General features: G+C 37.5%; 1 protein-coding gene across 1 annotated transcript in view; it reads right to left on the bottom strand.

The window, feature by feature from the left end:
- Positions 1 to 23,514, bottom strand: part of FAF1 (Fas associated factor 1) — a 514,999-nt gene that overhangs the window by 441,606 nt on the left and 49,879 nt on the right. The gene's annotated exons all lie outside the window — the stretch shown is intronic.

The following is a 23,514-nucleotide window of genomic DNA, read 5'->3' as shown; positions in this document are numbered from 1 at the left end:
GAGGAGACACTCTAGCACCTCCACAACTACCACACTCCACCAGATGTGAGCTGCACCTAAAAGAGGTGTGCCCTGTGTTTCTATTTTAATCCAAAAGGGAATCTGAGGCCCCTTCCAGTTTTAAAGAGAAGCTTTTTTTACTGCACTCCTTGTCCGTTTTAGGCAGTTTTCTCAATGCCACCACTCCCACACCTTGACTTCAGGGCTAGTAGTCTGGCAATGGTGGTTTAATTTTATTTATTTTCTCTTGATGGCTAAAGCTGGGCCGCAGCTGTTAGAAGGTTGAGTTGTAGGGCGCCTGGGTGGCTTAGTTGGTTAAGCGACTGCCTTTGGCTCAGGTCATGATCCTGGAGTCCCTGGATCGAGTCCCGCATCGGGCTCCCTGCTCGGCAGGGAGTCTGCTTCTCCCTCTGACCCCCCCCCCCCATGTACTTGCTCTCTCTCATTCTCTCTCAAATAAATAAATAAAATCTTTAAAAAAAAAAAAAGAAGGTTGAGTTGTAAATCCTTTTCTTCCAAGGGGGAGGGAAAACAGAGAGAGAGAGCACGAGCAAGCTTGTCTGTCTTCAATCTCTTCTTGTTATTCCCAAGCCCTTTAAGGGCTCCATTTCCTACCGAGTTCATGCAAAACTAAAGGGAAACGTAAAATCCCTGAATCCATGTTCTTCCCAATTAACAAAATAAGATGAAGAAATCAATTCCACTCAATGATAGCTCTAAAACGGTACTGTGGATGAAAGCAAAGTTCCAAAGAGGTCCCTGTTTCCAGGTTAGTCAATGTCTTTGATATTCTTCAGTCTTGGGCTTTCTAGATGCAGAATTCAACTGGGTTACAGTGCCTCACCCCCGGCGCGGTTCCCGTCACTGCCGCCGTCGTTGTCGCTGCCGCCTCCCGGCAGTGCCGTCCGGCCTCTCAGAGGCCGCCCGCGGCCCCTGCACGCTCCACGCCCGCCCTGCTACGCGCGCCCCCGCCCGGCGACGCTCGTCTTCGAGCCGGCGCGCGGCCATTGCCCTCAGCGCCGGGTCTCGAGCCCCTAAATAACAGATTTAAAGTAAAACCTAAAACTCTTAAGACTGGCAGATCTCTGCTGTCTGCTATGGTAACCACTAGACGTACATGGCTAGTGAGCCCTTGAGATGCGCCTCAACTGACTTAATATGTGCTGTGTTAAATACACATGAGAGTAGGACTTAGTACAAAAATAAAAATGTAAATACTTATTAATTTTTCATGGCATCTGGATGGCTCAATCGGCAGAGCGTGCAATGCTTGATTTCAGGGTTATAAGTTCAAGCCCCACGTTGGATATAGAGATTACTTAAAAATAAAATCTTTAAATATAGTAATAATAATTTTCTATTCAATGTGTATTGAGATGACCATTTTGAAAATGTTGGCTTAATTAAAACATAACGTTTAAATTAATTTCACCTGCTTTTTACTTTTTTTACATGAATACTAAAAACGTTTTAATTATTTATGACTTTCGTTCTATTTTTAGTACTGAAAACATAGGAAGAAATCTTCATGAGCTTTAGATACAACAGCAAAAGCAAAACCCAAAAACTCGATAAAATGGACTTCTTTAAAATTAAGAACTATTCTTTGAAAGACACTGTTAAGAGAATGAAAAGGCAAGCCAGACTGGGAGAAAATAACTGCAAAACACATCTAACAAAGGAGTAATAACCACAATATAAGAAGAATTCTCAAAACTCTATTAAAATAAATAATAAATAGCTAAAGATTTCAACAGAAAATTCCCTAAAGAAGATACAAATATACATGAAAAAATGCTCAACAGCATTAGTCAATAGGGCTCAGTCATTAAGCGTCTGCCTTCGGCTCAGGTCATGATCCCACGGTCCTGGGATCGAGCCCCGCATCAGGCTCCCTGCTCCGCAGGAAGCCTGCTTCTCCTTCTCCCACTCCCTCTGCTTGTGTTCCTGCTCTCGCTATCTCTCCCTCTGTCAAATAAATAAATAAAATCTTAAAAAAAAAAAAAGGAAAATGTAAAACAAACACAGATTCCACTTCCATACATTAGAGTGCTAAAATCCAAAACACTAACAATATCAAGTGATGGTAAGGATGCAGAAAAATCAGAACTCTCATACATTGACAATATGTGTGAAGTACACATGTATCTCAAAATTATGTAGCCACTTTACAAAACAGGTTAGCAATGTCTAAGAAAGTTATAACACAGTAATCCCACTTCCTAGGTATTTACTTATCCAAAAGAAATTAAACTACGTTCACATGAAATTATAAAATGAAAGTTTACAACAGCATTATTCATAATCACTGAAAACAGAAGACACCCCAAATGTCCTTCAACTATACATTCATACAACAGAAAACTACTCAGCAACAAAAATGAACAAATTATTGATTTGAACTCAAAACGATGTGGAGAAATCCTCAAATGCATTATGCTAAGTGAAAGCCAGGCTCAAAAGGATACATGCTGTATAATTCCACATACATGACATTTTAGAAAAGACAAAATTATAAAAACAGAAAACATATTCATTATTACCAGAGGCTTGGGGTAGGAGTAAGGGTTGATAACAAGCATTAGAGGGAAATCTGGGGAGTAAGGGGAACAAAATTTGATTCCTGGATACCATAAAAATGCAACAAAGCAAACAAGACATTAAAAAATGCAATCCTTATTTTAAGCTGAATGAAAAAACAGGAATAACCCAAAGGTTCTAAAATACTCATAAAAGCAGCTAAGAAGAGTTAAGATAGGGCAGAAGCTGCACAGGAGGAACAGGAGAGAAAAACTATAGGGGGTAACTGTGAGCCTAACAACAACAAATATCAGAAAGCATCAGCAAAATACACTTCCTCGATGACATCACCCTTTTTTCCCCTCAGAAAAACATGTAGGAGGTAGTTCCAAGAGCCTATCCCCTCCATAGAAACATCTAAAAATGGAGCAAAAACGGTCAGAATCAAATTTCTCAGAACTCTGGAAATTAGTCAAAGGTTTACATCAATCAAACAAATGCTGAAACACAAAAAGGTACTTCAAAACAGTGTGAAAGCTTTGCGATGTTTTTATTTCCCTTTCCCCACTCCTGGCTCTGTGGCAGTCTTAAATATACTAGCCCACATTCCAACAGTTGAACCCTGGTCCCTGGTTCTAGAGGGAGCAGAGCAGACTCTGTTCTCAAAGAATTTTTATTTGTCTGCTGTGACCTGTACAGGGCTACCTGAAGGACTGACTCAAGGCTCTCTCTTTTATTTTATCAACTTGAAAATCTCTTAGTACAGAAAAGCAGCTATGCAGAGGGCATTCTTCAGGAAAAAAAAAAATTTTTTTTCAAGATTTTATTTATTTGACAGAGAGAGACACAGCGAGAGAGGGAACACAAGCAGGGGGAGTGGGAGAGGGAGAAGCAGGCTTCCTGCTGAGCAGGGAGCCCGATACGGGGCTCGATCCCAGGACCCTGGGATCATGACCTGAGCCGAAGGCAGGCGCTTAACGACTGAGCCACCCAGGCGCCCCTCTTAGAGAAATTTTTAAGGCAAATGAAAACCTCACTGCCACCTGGGACAAAATATTCCAGTTGAGGCAAACAACAAGACATGCCAAAAACCTGAAAGAAAAAATGGCAAGAGAGTTTCTTTGGGAAATTAGGACATTAAAAAACACTGGGAATTTAGAAAGCCATGCATATGTGCAAGGCAAGAAACCTACTCAGAGAAGACCTGAGAAAACTACTGGCTCATCTCTAGGCTCAGCACAAACAGGAAGTAAAGACAGACATGTAAACAGCCTAAGTGTTAGAGCGCTCCAACACAGAGCTAGTCTGCAAAGACTAAGAAAGGATTTTCTTTCTTCTCTTTTTTTGTTTTGTTTCTTTTTATTTTCTTTTTTTACTTCAGATATTCAAGGAAATCTCTCTCATACTACTAGCAGACCACAGCTAAAGAAGAAAAGATTTCAGAGACCATTATGTACCAAATGTCTGTGCCCCACCCCCATATACACACCAAAATTCATATGTTGAACCCCTAATCCCCACTGTGATGGTACTGAGAGATGGGGGGGGCCTTTGGGAGATAATCAGGTTTAAATGAGGCCATGAAGGTGGGGCCCTCATAATGGGATTAATGCCCCCTTATAATGGGATTAGTGCCTCTTAGAAGAAGAGACACCAGCGGGTGTTTCCTTTCTCTCTGTCTCTGTGTCTCTGTCTCTCTTTCTCCCTGCCATGTGAGAGCCAAGGGAGAAGGTGGCCATCTGCAAGTCAGGAAGAGAGGTCTCACCAGAAACCAATCATGCTGGCAACATGATCTCAGACTTTCAGCCTTCAGAATTATGAGAAAATAAATCTGTTCTATGATATGTTGTCATGGTAGCCCAAGCCGACTAAGACAGAGTCAGCTCATCACCAAAATAATGACAAAAATAGTTTAGAAAAGTCCGTAAACAGGTAACAACCCACAGAAAGCAACAAAAAACAAACTATAAGGTGGAGGAGGAAGAATCTGATTTCCAGAGTTATTACATTATAATATTTAAAATAATCACTTTTTAAAAAGGAAATAGTGATGTATGCTAAGAAATAAGAAAGTATGACTCATTCAAAGGAGAAACTGACAGAAACTGTGCGGAAGAAGAGACATTAGACTTACTGGGCAAAGACTTTCAATCATCATCTTAAATATTCTCAGAGTTCAAAGAATCCATGAACAAAGAGCTAATGGGAACCAGAAAGACAATGTGTCAACAAATAGAGACTATCAATAAAGAGATACAAATTACTTCAAAAGGAACCAAAGAAAAAAATTCTGGGGCTGAAAAGTACAATAACTGAAATGAAAAACTAACTACAGGGTTTCAATAGCAACTCTGAGAAAGCAGAAGAAAGATCAGAGAACTTGAAGGTAGATCAAATGCAATTATCTAGTCTGGGGAGCACAAAGAAAAATGAAAGAAGAAAAATAAACATAAAGAAGGAGAGATGGAGCTGTACAGGGAACAGTTTTTATATACTACAGAAGCTAAGCTGGTATTAATTCAAAATAGATTGTTATAAATTGGACAGGCTATTTATAACCCCTAGAGTAACCACTAAGAAAATAACTAAAAAATATACAGAAAGATGAGAGAGGAATCAAAACAGTACAATACAAAAAAGTCAACTAAACAAAAAGGAGACATAGTAAAGAATTGAGAAAATTGAGGAAAAAAGAATGATAGGCCAAAAACAAATAGCAAAATAGCAGAACTAAAGGCATCCTTTTTTTTTTTTTTTTTTTAAGATTTTATGTATTTATTTGACAGTGAGAGCGACAGCGAGAGGGAACACAAGCAGGGGGAGCGGGAGAGGGAGAAGCAGGCTCCCCGCCGAGCAGGGAGCCTGATGCGGGGCTCGATCCCAGGACCCCGGGACCATGACCTGAGCCGAAGGCAGACGCTTAATGACTGAGCCATCCAGGCGCCCCAGAACTAAAGGCATTCTTATCAGTAATTATTTTAGGTGTAAATGGATTAAACTCTCCAATAAGAAGGCAGAGATTAGCAGAATGGATAAAAAGACATGATCCAACTATATGCTGTCTACAAAAGACTCACCTCAGATCCAAAGATACAAAGAGGTGAAAAGTGAAAGAATGGAAAAATACATGTGCAATTAATAACCAAAAGAAAGGTTGGCTGGCTATCCTAATATCAGATAAAGTAGACTTTAACTAAAAAAATTTTATAAGAGAATAAAAAGGACATTATATACTGATAAACAATCCATCAAGAAGATATAAAAATAAGAAATATATACATATCTAATAACAGAGCCTCCAGAATAAATGAAAAAATTGACAGAATTGAAAGGAGAAATAGACAGTTTTACAATAACAGCTGGAGATATCAATGTCCTACCTTCAATAAACATCAATAAAGAAATAGAGAACTTGAAAAATAGTATAAACTGAATAGATAAAATATTTATAGAACACTCTACCCGAAAAAAACATAAATACATATTTTTCATAAGTGTGGATGGAACATTCTCTAAGATAGAACATATGAAAACAAGTTTCAATGAATCTTAAAAGACTGAAATCATACAAAATATATTATGACCAAAAGGAAACTTATACCTGTAAATATCTTCTTAAAAAGAAGATTTAAGGGGCACCTGGGTGGCTCAGTCAGTTGAGCGTCCAACGCTTTGTTTCAGTTCAGGTCATGATCTTAGGGCCATGGGATCGAGTCTAACTTTATACCTTAAGGAACAGAAAAAAAAAAACTAAAGGCCAGCAAAAGGAAGAAAATAATAAAAATTAGAGACTAATAAAACAAGGAATAGAAAAAAATAGAGAAAATCAACAAAACCAAAGACTGATTCTTCAAAAAGATTAACAAAGTTGACAAACCTTTAGCTAGACTGAATAAGAAAAAAAGGGAGAAGACTCAAATTACGAAAACCAGAAGTGAAAGCAGGAATATTACTACTGACCTCACAGAAATAAAAATATGAAAATAATACTATGAATAATTACATTTCAACAAATTAGATAACCTATATGAAATGAAAGAAATTCCTAGAAACATACTATCTACCAAAACTGACTCAAGAAGAAACAGAAAATCCAAATTGACTTATAACAAAGAGATTAATCAAAAGCATCCCATTAAAGAAAAGCCAAGGACCAGATGGCTTCACTGCTGAATTCTACCATATAAAGAATTAACACTAATCTTATAAATCTTCCCCAAAAGACTAAAGAGGGAAAACTTCCTAAGTCATTCTATGAGGTCAGAAGCATCCTAATAACAAAGTCAGACAAAGCACAAAAAAAGAAAACTACAGACCAATATCCATTGTAGATATAGATGCAAAAATCCTCAACAAAATACTAACAAACCAGAACATATTAAAAGGGGATTTATTCCAGGATTGCAAAAGTGGTTCAACACAGAGGAATCATTACACCCATATAAAGACTGAAGGAAAGACAAAACAAAATAAAATCAGTTCAAACAATGCAGGAAAAGTCTTTGAAAAATCCAATGTTTCATGATAAAAACACGTAAATTATGAATAAGGGGAACTTCTTTGACATAAAAGATATTTATGAAGAACCTACAACTAATAACATACTCAATGATGAAAGACTAAAAACCTTTACCCTAAGATCAAGAACAAGATAAGAAAACCCACCCTTGCCACTTCTATGCAACATTATATTGGAAATTCTAGCTGGATCAATAAGGCAAGAAAAAAAAATAAAACACATCAAAATCAGAGCAGAAGAAGTAGAACTACCCTTATTCCCAGATATGATCTTAAACATAGAAAATTCTAAGGACTACACACACACACACACACCTGTTAGAGCTAATAAATTCAGCAAAGTTGCAGGGTAAAAGATCAACACACAAAATTTAGTTGTATCTCCATACACTAGCGATGAATAATCTGGAAAGGATAATAAGAAAATAATTCCATTTATGATATGGTCTAAATGAATAAAATATATAGAAATAAATTTAACCAAGGAAGTAAAAGACATTTATACTGAAAACTATAAAACACTGCTCAGAGAAATTTTAAAATACCTAAATAAGTGAAAAGGCATCCAATGTTCATGGCTTGGGAGACTTAGTACCATTAAGAGGATAAACTTACTACCCAAAGAAATGTACATTTCAATGCAATCCTTATCAAAATTCCAAGAGCCTTTTTTGTAAAATGGAAAAGCTGATCCTCAAATTCAAAGAGAAATTCAAGGGGCCCAAAGAGTGAAAACAATCTTGAGGGGAAAGAAAAAAAAAAAAAAATCAAAGTCAAAAGACACAATTCCTGATTTCAAAGCTTTCTACAAAGCTACAGTATCCACTGTGATACTGACATAGCAGAGACATATATATATCAGACATGTATACATATATATACAGACATATATATACTAACAGAACTGAGAGTCCAGAAATAAACCCATACATCTATAACCAAATGATTTCTGAAAAAGATGCCAAAACAATTCAATAGGTAAAGAACAGTTTATTCATCAAACAGTGCAGAGACAACTGGATATTGATGCAGTGCCCTTCCCTTTTTCATTATTTATTACTGCATATGTTAGATTTTTCTGGATCGGTTTTTTTTCCCCGGGAGATTCCTAGTGAGAAAGACCCAGAATATTCCTTCAGGTACCACCAACTAGTTTCTTTCTCTGCCACAAAAGATAAGCCAAATCTTTAAATATATTTCCTTTGTATGATTCTTTTTATAGTTCTAGACTGCTGTTAACTGTGCAGAGTCCCTCATTCAGAATTAGTCATTAGTAATTAGAAAGTACATTAAATTTTTTTGGCTCATATTTTTTAATACCTGTCTCTACTGGTCTCTTCATTTCCCATTTCTTGCCTACACCTCTCCTTGCAGATCTATCTGGTTCTACCCTTGCTTTCCTAGATAGAATACTGGTTTTTTTAAAACAGGGAATATTATTTGTACTACAAGTGAACCCCTTACCATGAAGAAATACATTTTTCAAAATTGAACTGAAATTCACATAACATAAAATTAACCAATTTAAAGTGTACAATTCAGTAGTATGTAGTACGTTTAGGGTCATACAACCACCACCTTTATCAAGTTCTGAAACATTTTCATTACTCTGAAAGAAAACCTCATGCCTGTTACACAGTCACTCCCCATTCTTTCCTCCTCCCAGTTCCTGGCAATGACCACTTTGCTTTCTGTTTCTATGGATTTAACCCTTCTGGAGGTTTCATATCCATGGAATCATACAATATGTGACCTTTTGTGTCTGGTTTTTTTTTTTTTTTTTTTTTTAAAGATTTTTTATTTATTTATTTGAGAGAGAGAGAATGAGAGACAGAGAGCATGAGAGGGAGGAGGGTCAGAGGGAGAAGCAGACTCCCTGCCGAGCAGGGAGCCCGATGCGGGACTCAATCCCGGGACTCCAGGATCATGACCTGAGCCGAAGGCAGTCGCTTAACCAACTGAGCCACCCAGGCGCCCTGTGTCTGGTTTTTTGACTTTAGTATGTTTTTGAGGTCATCCACATTGTAGCATGTATCAATACTTCATTCCTTTTATGTATGTCTGTAGTATATTTTTTATCCATTTATCCATTGATGGACAGTTAGGTTGTCTCTATATTTTGAGTATTAAGAATAAATACTGCTATGAGCATTTATGTACATTTTTTTTTAGATAGATGTTTTTAATTTTCTTGGATATATATCAAGGAGTAGAACTGCCTGGTCATATGGTAACTATGCTTAACTTTTTGAGGAGCCACCAAACTGTTCTCTACAGCATGAATCATTTTACCTTCCCATTAGCAGTGTATGGGTGTCCGATTGCCAATGGTAAATTTTGTTATGTAAAACTGGCCACAATTTTTTAAAAAAGAAAAAAGCCCTTTCCCTATTGAATTACTTTGGTAACTGTCACAAGTCAATTAGTTACACCTGTGAATCCATTTATGGACTCTATTGTGTCCTATTCATCTATATATATGTCTAATCTCCTGCCAGTAAGGATACCATATTTATATTAAATCTTGGGAAGAGATAAGTATCTTTGCTGCTTTTCAAAAAATTTTTAGCTATCGCAGGTCTTTTCTTCTCCATATAAATGTAGGATCACTTTGTCAATTTCTATCCAAAAACCCAGCTAGGATTTTTACTGGGATTACAGCAACTATAATCAATTTGGGGAGAAGTGATATCTTAACAATACCGAGACTTCTGATGAATAAAAATCTGTCCACTTAATTTTTCTTTATTTTCTCAGTAATATTTATCCCATACATGTTTTAACTTATCCCCAAGTGTTTTCTGAATGCTATTGTAAGTGGTATTTTTAATTTAGTTTAAAGTTATTTTTTAAATTTTTAAAATTATATACTGATTTACTTTAGTTTTTCCTGTAGATTCCTTATGATTTTAACTGCACAAAACCATGTCATACAACAATAATAATACTTTTTTCTTCTTCATTTTCAATTTACAAACTGAAGTCTTTCCCTTCCTTTCTTTGACTTATTACACTGGATAGAACTTCCAGTAAAATGCTGAATAAGGGGGGAGGAGCAAAATGGAGGGGGAGTAGGAGACCTAAATTTCGTCTGGCCCCAGGAATTCAACTAGACAGGGATCAAACTATTCTAAACACCTACGAACTCAACAGAATATCGAAGAAAAGAATAGCAGCAACTCTCTGAACAGAAAAGCGACCACTTTCTGCAACGTAGGACGTGCAGAGATGTGAATCCGAGGCAATATTCGTGAAGACAGACGGCGGAGGAGTGGGCCTCTGTCAGCCGCTACCAGCAGGTGATAGAGCAGCAAAGCACAAAATCAGAACTTTTAGAAGTCGGCTCTGCTGAGGGACGTCGCTCCAGTGGCTAAGCGGACGGTGGAACCCTCGCTGGGACAGTGTGGTCTCAGGACCCTCGGAGTCACAGAAAGAGCGGGGATGCCTGATTGCGGCAGAGCTCCCAGGTATCCGAGCAGGGAAGCTGGCTGCAGAGACGGAGCTGAGGAGTGGGCTCTCATCTCAGGGTTGCCATTAACTGTGATACCCGGCAGTCGGGCCACTGCTCTTTCCAGCAGGGACCCAACAAGTGGCAGATCAGGGGAGACTCCCATTCCTCCCCCGGGAGGAGTGGCCCAGGAGCACTTGGAAGGGATCTGCTGGATTTGGAGACTCCAAATGGGGTCGTGTGCCAGAGACAGGAACGCTCGGTCACTGGCCAGGTGAGCACGGAGTGTGGCCAGAGACCAGGGAGACGGGAGTGATTGACTGCGTTTCTCTGGGGGCTCACTGAGGAATGGGGCCCCCGAGTTCTTGGCTCCTCCAAGGGGGAGATTGGGAGGCCGCCATTTTCACTCTCCTCCTCCAAAGCCGTAGGGAAAGCTTGCAGGGAACAAAAGCTCCAGAGAGCAAACCCCAGCAGATTACTTAGCCCGGACCGGGCAAGGGCGGGGCAATTCCACCTCAGGCAAAGACATTTGGGAACCATGGCAACAGGCCCCTCCCCCAGAAGATCAGCAAGAATAGCCAGCCAAGACCAAGTTTACAGATCAATGAGAAGAGCAGCACTCCAGCACTAAGGGAATACTGCACATAGAATTTATGGCTTTTTTGCCATGATTCTTTAGTCTTTCAAAGTTAATTTTTTTTTAACTTTCTTTTTCTTTTTCTTTTTCTTTTTTTCCGAGTTTTTCTTTTTCCATTTTCAACCAACATCTTATCAATCCCTTTTTTAAAAAATCTTTTTTATTTTTCATTTTTAGAGTCATATTTTATCCCTTCATAGTAGTTACCCTTATTTTTGGTATTCATATGTAAGTTGTTCTCTCTTTAAATTATGGGATACAGTTTCTTCTAACAGATCAAAATATACCCTAAATCTAGTGTATGGCTTTGTTCTAGTCTCCTGCCTGATCACATTCTCTCCTTTTTTTTTTTTTTTAAATCCTCCTCTTTCTTTACTCAACCAACTTCTTATCTTATCAATTCCTTTTATAAAATCTTTTATAACTTTCATCTTTACAGTCATATCCCATCCCTTCATCGTATTTACCCTTAATTATGTACATATATAAGTTTTTCTTTCTTTAAAATTTTGGCAGGCACTTTCTTCTAACAGACCAAAATACGCCCAAAATCTAATGTGTGGCACTGATCTATGCACCAGCATGATCATATTTGATCATAGTCTGCTTTTTTTTATTTTGTTTTTGTTTCTTTTTATCTTCTTCCTTTTTTTTTTTTTCTTTTCTCTTTCTTTCCCTTTCGCCAGTTTCAGGTCTCTTCTGATTTGTTTACTGTATATTTTCTGGGGGCGTTGTTACCCTGTAAGCATTTTGTTCTCTCATTCATCTCTTCTCCTCTGGATAAAATGACAAGACGGAAAAAATCACCTCAAAAAAAAAAAAAAGGCAGTACCAACTGCCAGGGACCTAATCAATAGTGACATTAGTGAGATGTCAGAATTAGAGTTCATAATGATGATTTTAAAGATACTAGCTGGGCTTAAAAAAAGCATGGAAGATATTAGAGAAACCCTTTCTGGAGAAATAAAAGAACTAAAATATAACCAAGTTGAAATCAAAAAGGCTATTAATGAGGTGCAATCAAAAATGGAGGCTCTAACTGCCAGGATAAATGAGGCAGAAGAGGGAACTAGTGATATAGAAGACCAAATAATGGAAAATAAAGAAGCTGAGAAAAAGAGAGAATCAACTATTGGATCATGAGGGCAGAATTCGAGAGATAAGTGATACCATAAGATGAAACAATATCAGAATAATTGGGATCCCAGAAGAAGAAGAAAGAGAGAGAGGGGCAGAAGCTATATTGGAGCAAATTATATAGCAGAGGACTTCCCTAATTTGGGGAAGGAAACAGGCATCAAAACCCACGAGGCACAGAGAACCCCCCTCAAAATCAATAAAAATAGGTCAACACCCCGACATCTAATAGTAAAACTTACGAGCCTCAGACACAAAGAGAAAATGCTAAAAGCAGCTCGGGAGAAGAGATCTGTAACCTACAATGGTAGAAACATTAGACTGGCAACAGACCTATCCACAGAGACCTGGCAAGCCAGAAAAGGACTGGCAGGATATATTCAGAGCACTAAATGAGAAAAATATGCAGCCAAGAATACTATATCCAGCTAGGCTGTCACTGAAAATAGAAGGAGAGATAAAAAGCTTCCAGGACAAACAAAACTAAAGGAATTTGCAAACACAAAACCAGCCCTACAAGAAATATTGAAAGGGGTCCTCTAAGCAAAGAGAGAGCCTAAAAGTAACATAGACCAGAAAGGAACACAGACGATATACAGTAACAGTCACCTTACAGGCAATACAATGGCACTAAATTCATATCATTCAATATTTATCCTGAATGTAAATGGGCTAATTACCCCAATCAAGACACAGGCTATCAGACTGGATAAAAAAAACAAGACCCATCGATATACTGTCTGCAGGAGACTCACTTTAGACCCAAAGACACCCCCAGATTGAAAGTGAGGGGATGGAAAACCATTTACCATACTAATGGACACCAAAAGAAAGCTGGGGTGGCAATCCTTATATCAGACAAATTAGATTTTAAACCAAAGACTGTAATAAGAGATGAGGAAGGACACTATATCCTACTTAAAGGGTCTATCCAACAAGAAGATCTAACAATGGTAAATATCTATGCCCCTAACATGGGAGCGGCCAATTACATAAGGCAATTATTAACAAAAGCAACGAAACACATCGACAACAACACAATAATAGTGGGGAACTTTAACACCCCCCTCACTGAAATGGACAGATCATCTAAGCAAAAGATCAACAAGGAAATAAAGACTTTAAATGACACACTGGACCAAATGGACTTCACAGATATATTCAGAACATTCCATCCCAAAGCAACAGAATACACATTCTTCTCTAGTGCCCATGGAACATTCTCCAGAATAGATCACATCCTAGGTCACAAATCAGGTCTCAAACAGTACCAAATGACTGGGATCATTCCCTGACTATTTTCAGACCACAATGCTTTGAAACTAGAACTCAATCACAAGAGGAAAATCGGAAAGAACTCAAATACATGGAGGCTAAAGAGCATCCTACTAAAGAATGAATGGGTCAACCAGGAAATTAAAGAAGAATTAAAAAAAATTCATGGAAACAAGTGAAAATGAAAACACAACTGTTCAAAATCTTTGGGATGCAGCAAAGGCAGTCCTGAGAGGAAAGTATATAGCAATACAAGCCTTTCTCAAGAAACAAGAAAGGTCTCAAGTACACAACCTAACCCTACACCTAAAGGAGCTGGAGAAAGAACAGCAAATAAAGCCTAAACCCAGCAGGAGAAGAGAAATAATAAAGATCAGAGCAGAAATCAATGAAATAGAAACCAAAAGAACAGTAGAACAGATCGACGAAACTAGGAGCTGGTTCTTTGAAAGAATTAACAAGATTGATAAAACCCCTGGCCAGACTTATCAAAAGAAAAGAGAAATGATCCAAATCAATAAAATCATGAATGGAAGAGGAGAGATCACAACCAACACCAAAGAAATACAATTATAAGAACGTATTATGAGCAACTCCATGCCAGCAAATTAGATAATCTGGAAGAAATGGAAGCATTCCTAGAGATGTATCAACTACCAAAACTGAACCAGGAAGAAACAGAAAACCTGAACAGACCTATAACCACTAAGGAAATTGAAGCAGTCATCAAAAATCCCCCAACAAACAAGAGCCCAGGGCCAGATGGCTTCTCAGGGGAATTCTATCAAACATTTAAAGAAGAATTAATACCTATTCTTCTGAAACTGTTCCAAAAGATAGAAATGGAAGTAAGACTTCCAAACTCATTTTGAGGCCACCATTACCTTGATCCCAAAACCAGACAAAGACCCCAGCAAAAAGGAGAATTACAGACCAATATCCTTGATGAACATGGATGCAAAAATTCTCACCAAAATACTAGCCAATGGGATCCAACAGTACATTAAAAGTATTATTCACCACGACCAAGTGGGATTTATCCCTGGGCTGCAAGGTTGGTTCAACATCCGCAAATCAATCAATGTGATACATTAATAAAAGAAAGAACAAGAACCACATGATCCTCTCAATAGATGCAGAAAAAGCATTTGACAAAGTACAGCATTCTTTCTTGATCAAAAGTATAGGGATAGAGGGTTCATACCTCAATATCATAAAAGCCATCTATGAAAAACCCACAGTGAATATCATTCTCAATGGGGAAAAACTGAGAGCTTTCCCCCTAAGGTCAGGAACACAGCAGGGATGTCCACTATCACCACTGCTATTTAACATAATATTAGAAGTCCTAGCCACAGCAATCAGACAACAAAAAGAAATAAAAGGCATCCGAATCGGCAAAGAAGAAGTCAAACTCTCACTCTTTGCAGATGATATGATACTTTATGTGGAAAACCCAAAAGACTCCACCCCAAAACTGCTAGAACTCATACAGGAATTCAGTAAAGTGGCAGGATATAAAATCAATGCACAGAAATCAGTGGCATTCCTATACACCAACAACAAGACAGAAGAAAGGGAAATTAAGGAGTCGATCCCATTTACAATTGCACCCAAAACCATGAGATACCTAGGAATAAATCTAACCAAAGAGGCAAAGAACCTGTACTCAGAAAACTATAAAATACTCATGAAATTGAGGAAGACACAAAGAAATGGAAAAACGTTCCATGCTCATGGATTCGAAGAACAAATATTGTGAAGATGTCTATGCTACCTAGAGCAATCTACACATTTAATGCAATCCCTATCAAAATACCATCCACTTTTTTCAAAGAAATGGAACAAATAATCCTAAAATTTGTATGGAACCAGAAAAGACCCCGAATAGCCAGAGGAATGTTGAAAAAGAAAAACAAAGCTGGCGGCATCACAATTCCGGACTTCAAGCTCTATTACAAAGCTGTCATCATCAAGACAGTATGGTACTGGCACAAAAACAGACACATATATCAATGTAACAGAATAGAGAGTCCAGAAATGGACCCTCAACTCTATGGTCAACTCATCTTCGACAAAGCAGGAAAGAATGTCCAATGGAAAAAAGACAGTCTCTTCAACAAATGGTGTTGGGAAAATTGGACAGCCACATGCAGAAGAATGAAACTAGACCATTTCCTTACACCACACACAAAAATAGACTCAAAATGGTTGAAAGACCTCAATGTGAGACAGGAGTCCATCAACATCCTAAAGGAGAACACAGGCAGCAACCGCTTCGACCTCAGCTACAGCAACTTCTTCCTAGAAACATCGCCAAAGGCAAGGGAAGCAAGGGCAAAAATGAACTATTGGGACTTCATCAAGATAAAAAGCTTTTGCACAGCAAAAGAAACAGTCAACAAAACCAAAAGACAACCGACAGAATGGGAGAAGATATTTGCAAATGACATATCAGATAAAGGGCTAGTATCCAAAATCTATAAAGAACTTCTTAACTCAACACCCAAAGAACAAATGATCCAATCAAGAAAGGGGCAGAAGACGTGAACAGACATTTTTCCAAAGATGACATCCAAATGGCCAACAGACACATGAAAAAGTGCTCAACATCGCTCGGCATCAGGGAAATCCAAATCAAAACCTCAATGAGATACCACCTCACACCAGTCACAATGGCTACAATTAATAAGTCAGGAAACGACAGATGTTGGCGGGGATGTGGAGAAAGGGGAACCCTCCTACACTGTTGATGGGAATGCAAGCTGGTGCAGCCACTCTGGAAAACAGTATGGAGGTTCCTCAAAACCTTGAAAATAGAGCTACCATATGATCCAGCAATTGCACTACTGGGTATTTACCCCAAAGATACAAATGTAAGGATCCAAAGGGGAACGTGCATCCCAATGTTTATAGCAGCAATGTCCACAATAGCCAAACGATGGAAAGAGCCAAGATGTCCATCGACAGATGACTGGATAAAGAAGATGTGGTATATATATACAATGGAATAATACGCAGCCATCAAAAGGAATGAAATCTTGCCATTTGCAATGACGTGGATGGAACTGGAGGGTATTATGCTGACCGAAATAAGTCAATCAGAGAAAGACCTGTATCATATGATCTCACTGATATGAGGAATTCTTAATCTCAGGAAACAAACTGAGGGTTGCTGGAGTGGGGGGTGGGATGGGAGGGATGGGGTGGCTGGGTGATAGACATTGGGGAGGGTATTCCTATAGTGAGTGCTGTGAATTGTGGAAGACTGTTGAATCACAGACCTGTACCTCTGAAACAAATAATATATTTTATGTTTAAAAAAAAGAAGAAGAAGAAGATAGCAGGAAGGGAAGAATGAAGGGGGGAAATCGGAGGGGGAGACGAACCATGAGAGACTATGGACTCTGAGAAACAAACTGAGGGTTCTCGAGGTAAGGGGGCTGGAGGGATGGGTTAGCCTGGTGATGGGTATTAAAGAGGGCATGTACTGCACGGAGCACTGGGTGTTAAACACAAACAGTGAATCATGGATCACTACATCAAAAACTAATGATGTGGGCGCCTGGGTGGCTCAGTTGGTTGGGCGACTGCCTTCGGCTCAGGTCATGATCCTGGAGTCCTGGGATCGAGTCCCGCATCGGGCTCCCTGCTCAGCAGGGAGTCTGCTTCTCCCTCTCCCGCTCCCCCCTCTTGTGCTCTCTCTCTCTCTCACTCTCTCTCTCAAATAAATAAATAAAATCTTTAAAAAAAAAAAAACTAATGATGTAATGTCTGGTGATTAACGTAACATAATAATAAAAATAAATAAATGAAATGTAAAAAAAATGCTGAATAAAAGTGATGAGAGCAAACATTCTTGTCTTTATCTTGTCTTGGGGGAAAGCATAACTATGATATTAGCTATAGGTTTTTCATTTACTCTTTATCAGGCTGAGCTTTCCTTCTATTCAGTTTCCTAAAAATTTCTACCATGACTTGGTGCTGAATTTTGCGAAATATTTTCCTGTATTTATTGAGGTGATTATATGAATTTTCTCCTTAAACCTATGAATATGGTGAATTCCATTGGCTGACTTTAAAATGATACATCAATCTTACATTTTTCAGATAAACCCCATTCAGTCAGGATATATTAAATTCCATGTCCCTGGATTCAACGGCTAATATTTTATGGATTTCACATCTATGTTCATGAGAATTTTGGTCTATAGTTTTCTTCTCCTGTGTCTTTGTCTGATTTGGGTACAAGGGTAATGTCCTCATCTATTTTCTGAAATAGTCTACGTAGACTGATACTTTTTTCATCCTTAAACTGTTTGACAAAATCCACCAGTGATCTGTGCCTAGAGTTTTCTAAAGGAAGGTTTTTAATGATCAATTTACTTTTTTAAAATGTTATAAATATATTCAAATGTATTTCTTAATATGAGTAATATGTATCTTCTCAATTGTTGAAAGAATTAGCAAAAGCCATTCATAATTCTCTCCTAATGTGCTTTTAGGTCTGGAGGATCTATAGTAATGCCCCCACCTTCATTCCTAATGAAGTGTGAAAGAATTATCTTCTGAAGATGAAGAATTATCCTATCACTGGTAATGTGTTTGTGTGTGGGGAGGGAGGTACTCTTAGATCAGCCTAGTTAGATTTCTATTAAATATGGAGAACAAACTGATGGTTACCAGAAGGAAGCTGGATGGAGGGATGGGTGAAATGGGTAAAGAGGAGTGGGAGATACAAGCTTCCAGTTATGGAATGAGTAAATCATGGAACTAAAAGTACAACACAGGGAATATAGTCAGTGATATTGTAATAGCGCTGTCTGGTGACAGTAGCTACACTTGTGGTGAGCATAGCATAATGTATAAAGAAGATGAATCACTATACAGCACACCTGAAACTAATGCAATATTGTGCATCAAGTATACTCAAAAAAAATTTTTTTAAGAAATTCACTGAAGGATACACTTAATGATCTGTTCCCTTTTCAGTATGTTAAACTTCAATAAAAAGGTGATAAAAAAAACTCAAGCCATTAACATAAAATGTGATAAAAAATATCTGGTGAATTAAAAATGTAAGTGGACAACCTAGAAAAAAATACCAGCATTTTTGCTTCCATTATTTTTATTGTTTTTTCACTCATGTCTGCATTTATCTTTATTTGCTTCCTTCCACTTATTTTGCATTTAAGTTGCTTAAAGTGGAAGTTTAGATCAATGGTTTTAAATCCTTTCTCTTCTAAATGTAAGCATTTATAGCTCCATATTTACCTTTTTTTTTATTTTTTTTTAAAGATTTTATTTATTTATTTGACAGAGAGAGACACAGCGAGAGAGGGAACACAAGCAGGGGGAGTGGGAGAGGGAGAAGCAGGCTTCCTGCTGGGCAGGGAGCCCGATGTGGGGCTTGATCCCAGGACCCTGGGATCATGACCTGAGCTGAAGGCAGACGCTTAACGACTGAGCCACCCAGGCGCCCCCATATTTACCTTTAATCACTGCTTTTCCTATGTCACAAATCTTGATATATGTGCTTTCATTATCATTCAACTCAAAATACTTTCTAGATTTCCTCATAATTTCTTCTTTGGACCCTGCATTATATTTGAAATGATGTTACTTAATTTCCAAATATTTAGAGGTTTCCCACACATCTTTTTGTTATTGGTTTCTATGTTAATTCCATCATAGTCAGAGAATACATTCTCCCATTATACTTCTAAATCTGGAGGATCTTTAGTAATGGCTTCTTCATTCTTGATAAAAAATAAAAGAATCATCTCATGAAGATGAAGAATTATCCCATCATTGATCACTTTTTTAAAGATTTTATTAAGTAATCTCTACATCCAACACGGGACTCAAACCTACAACCCCGAGATCAAGAGTTGCATATTCCACCAACCCAGCCAACAGGCACCCCATCATCAATCACTTCTATATGCTATCAATCCTTTATAATTTATCAAGACTTCTTTCCTCAGCCAATGGTTTGTATTGCTAAATATTTCATATGCACTAAAATAAAATCTGTATTCTTCCACTGTTGTGAAGTACTTTATAAATTTATAACAAATTAATATTATAGTTCAATTAAACCAATTAAGTCTAGTTATTGATAGTTTTCAAATCTTTTATATCTTCACTGATCCTATTTGTTCTATTAATCACTAAGAGAAGACTGTAGAAATCTCCAGTAATAATTTTGAATTTGTCTATTTCTACCCTCAGTTCTGCTCATTTATGCTTGATATATTGAATATACACAAACGCGGGATATTATCTCCTGGAAGAATAGATTCTCTTACCGTTATGTTCCTTTTACCTTTGGTAATATCCCTTATCCTAATGTCTATTTTGTTTGCTATTCAAACAACCACTTAAGCTTTTCAATAATTTCATAATATAGTTTTTTGCATACTTTTAACATAATCGTTGCTTTATTTATACAGTGCACATCTCCTAGATAGCCTAGTCAGGTCTTTTTTATCCAGTCTGACAATCTCTGGCCTTTTAATGGTGTATTTAAAACATTCACATTTAATGAAATATGACTGGGTTTACAATCTTCCTATTTGTTTTCAAACTATTTCCGTCTGGTAGCCTTTAGCAGTTATTTTGTTTTGTTTTTTTTTTTAATTCAATCTAGTTAACATATACTGTATTATTAGTTTCAGAGGTAGAATTTAGTGATTCATCAGCTGCATACAACACCCAGTGCTCATTACATCAAGTACCCTCCTTAATGCCCATGACCCAATTACCCCATCTGCCCATACACCTCCCCTCCAGCAACCCTCCATTTGTCTCCTATAGTTGAGTCTCTTATGGTTTGCCTCCCTCTCTGTTTTCGTCTTATTTTATTTTGCCTTCCCTTCCCTATGTTCATCTGCTTTGTTTCTTAAATTCCACATATGAGTGAATGCATATGGTATTTGTCTTTCTCTGACATATTTCACTTAGCATAATACCCTCTAGTTCCATCAATGTCACTGCAAATGGCAAGATTTTATTCTTTCTGATGGCAGAGTAATATTCCTGTGTGTGTGTGTGTGTGTGTTATATATATATATATATATATATATCCCATCTCTTCTTTATCCATTCATCTGTCGATGGACATCTGGGCTCTTTCCATAGCTTGGCTATTGGGGACATTGCTGTGACAAACACTGGGCACATGTGCCCCTTCGAATCGCTGTTTGTATCCTTTGGATAAATACCCAGTAGTGCAAGTGCTGGATGATAGGGTAGTTCTATTTTTAACTTTTTGAGAAACCTCCATACTGTTTTCCAGCATGGCTACACCAGTTTCCATTCCCACCAACAGTGTAAGAGGGTTCCCCTTTCTCTGCATCCTCACCAACATCTGTTGTTTCCTGAGCTGTTCATTTTGGCCATTCTGACAGGCATGAGGTGGTATCTCACTGTGGTTTTGATTTATATTTCCCTGATACCAAGTGATGTTGAGCATTTTTTCATGTGTCTGTTGGCCATTTGAATGTCTTCTTTGGAGAAATGTCTGTTCATGTCTTCTGCCCATTTCTTGACTGGGTTTTTTATTTTTTTGGGTGTTGAGTTTGTACTCCGAAAACTATAGAACACTTGTGAAAGAAATTGAGGAAGACACAAAGAAATGGAAAAACATTCCATGCTCATGGTTAGAAGAATAAATATTGCTAAAATGTCTATGTTACCCAAAACAATCTACACATTCAATGCAATCCCTCTCAAAATATAACCAGCATTTTTCACAGAGTTGGAACAAATAATCCTAAAATTTGTATGGAACCAGAAAAGACCCCAAATGGCCAAAGGAATGATGAAAAGAAAACCAAAGCTGGAGGCATCACAACTCCAGACTTCAAGCTGTATTACAAAGCTGTAATCATCAAGACAGTATGGTACTGGCACAAAAAGAGACACATAGATCAATGGAACAGAATAGGTAACACAGAAATGGACTCTCAACTCTACGGTCAACTAATCTTCAACAAAGCAGGAAAGAATATCCAATGGAAAAAACACAGTCTCTTCAATAAATGTGTTGGAAAACTGGACAGCCACACACAGAATAAAGAAACTGGACCACTGTCTTACACCATACACAAAAATAAATTCAAAATGGATGAAAGACCTAAATGTGCAACAGGAAACCATCAAAATCCTAGAGAAGAACACAGGCAGCAACCTCTTTGACCTTGGCCATTGCAAATTCTGGCTAGACACGTCTCCAAAGGCAAAGGAAACAAAAGCAAAAATGAACTATTGGGACTTAATCAGGATAAAAAGCTTTTGCACAGCAAAGGGAACAGCCAACAAAACTAAAAGGCAACCTAGAGAATGGGAGAAGACTTTTCAAATGACTTATCAGATAAAGGGCTAGTATCCAAAATCTATAAAGAATTTAGCAGTTATTTTTGATTTTGCTATTCTGGCATAATGTTTGACTGTTTAAGGGTATTTTTATAAATCTGGGACATCCTCCACTTTTATTTACTTGGGTGTTATCTCTCCCACATAATCTATTCTCCTTGTCATATCTCCTACTTGTCATGTAGCTGCATGTCATTCTAGCTTCTATGTCATCTTTTAAATGCTCTCTATATTTTACTGTGATGATTTGCTCTAATCTATCTCCTATTTCATTTTTTTTTAACTATGTAGCTTTCTAATTTACTCATCTATTCAGTTTTTTTTTTTTTTATTTCAGGACTTTCTTTCATATTCTTTTTATTTTTTTATTTAAATATTTTATTTATTTTTTATTTTAAGTAGGCTCCACATGCAATGTGGGACTTGAACTCATGACCCTTAGATCAAGAGTTGCATGCTCTACCAACTAAGCCAGTCAGGCGCCCACAGATTCTTTTTAAAAACCCATTCTATAATTGTCACTATACTGTTTCTATCTTATGAATTCTATTCTCTGTTGCTTCACATATTTTAAACATCCATTTCAAAGTCTCTTTGAGATTGTTATCAATTCTCAAGTTCTTAGTTCTTCAGTTTTGGCATCTGCTTGACTGTGATTGTGGCTTCTCTGTGGCATATAATTTCTGACATTAAGTTCATCTTCAGCAGGATTTATTTTCATGCTTTGGGTTTGGTGGTGTCCTTACAAAGTGTCTCTTGCATTTACCTTGGCTGAAACTTTAAGCATTTCATTAGTTCTGGACCAGTTCTTATTTGTCTTATCCTTATTTCTTATTTAAATTCAGAGACTTAACCTTTTGATACAATCTTGTAGTTCCAGTTTTTTGAGGATGATGCCTTTTCCACCAATGTTCCTAAGTCAAAACTCCCTTTCTTTACCACATCCCTGAATCTATGGGTATAATTTTACCAGATATTATTTCAGAGACAGACACCAGGCTTTTACAACTCCTTGCTTATACAGGCCTAAGGTCTTAGCCTTCAACTCCAGGCATGAGATCAGCGTCCAGCAATACTGTTATCTATATGAAGTTCAAAAGGCCATTTGCCTTCAGCAACTGGCCACTCCAAAGGCAGTGATTTCCCTTTTGAGTTCTAGTATCTGAGAACTCTGCTTTCTTGCTCTCTAGTTGAACATGTTTAATTTTTTGTTGTTATTGCTGTTTTATTTTGTTGGTTGATTTCATTAAGCATTAACAGAGAGGGTCTTTAGCTCAGTCTTTCACACTATTTAAAAGTCTATCATTCACTATTTTTCTTCCCTTTTTATAATAAAATTTCTTGAACATAAAAGGAAAAACATTCCATACCCTGGTATACCCCTCCACCCACATTTAACAATTTTATTATTTGTCATAAATATTTCAAATCCATTTTTTAAGTGAGAAAAATTTACAGATGGTTTAAGTCCCTAATCTTTCTCTATTTTATATCCTTTCCTTCTTCCTTCCCCAACGGTCTGAGAGTTACACCAGCATGTTTTATATTTTTACATTATATATATGAATTCAGATACAAAAGAATATCGTTTTGTGTTTTT

The sequence above is a fragment of the Phoca vitulina genome, unplaced genomic scaffold, assembly GCF_004348235.1.
Source record: "Phoca vitulina isolate PV1807 unplaced genomic scaffold, GSC_HSeal_1.0 scaffold2, whole genome shotgun sequence".
Lineage (NCBI taxonomy): Eukaryota > Metazoa > Chordata > Mammalia > Carnivora > Phocidae > Phoca > Phoca vitulina.
This window is presented reverse-complemented; position numbering and strand designations above follow the sequence as displayed.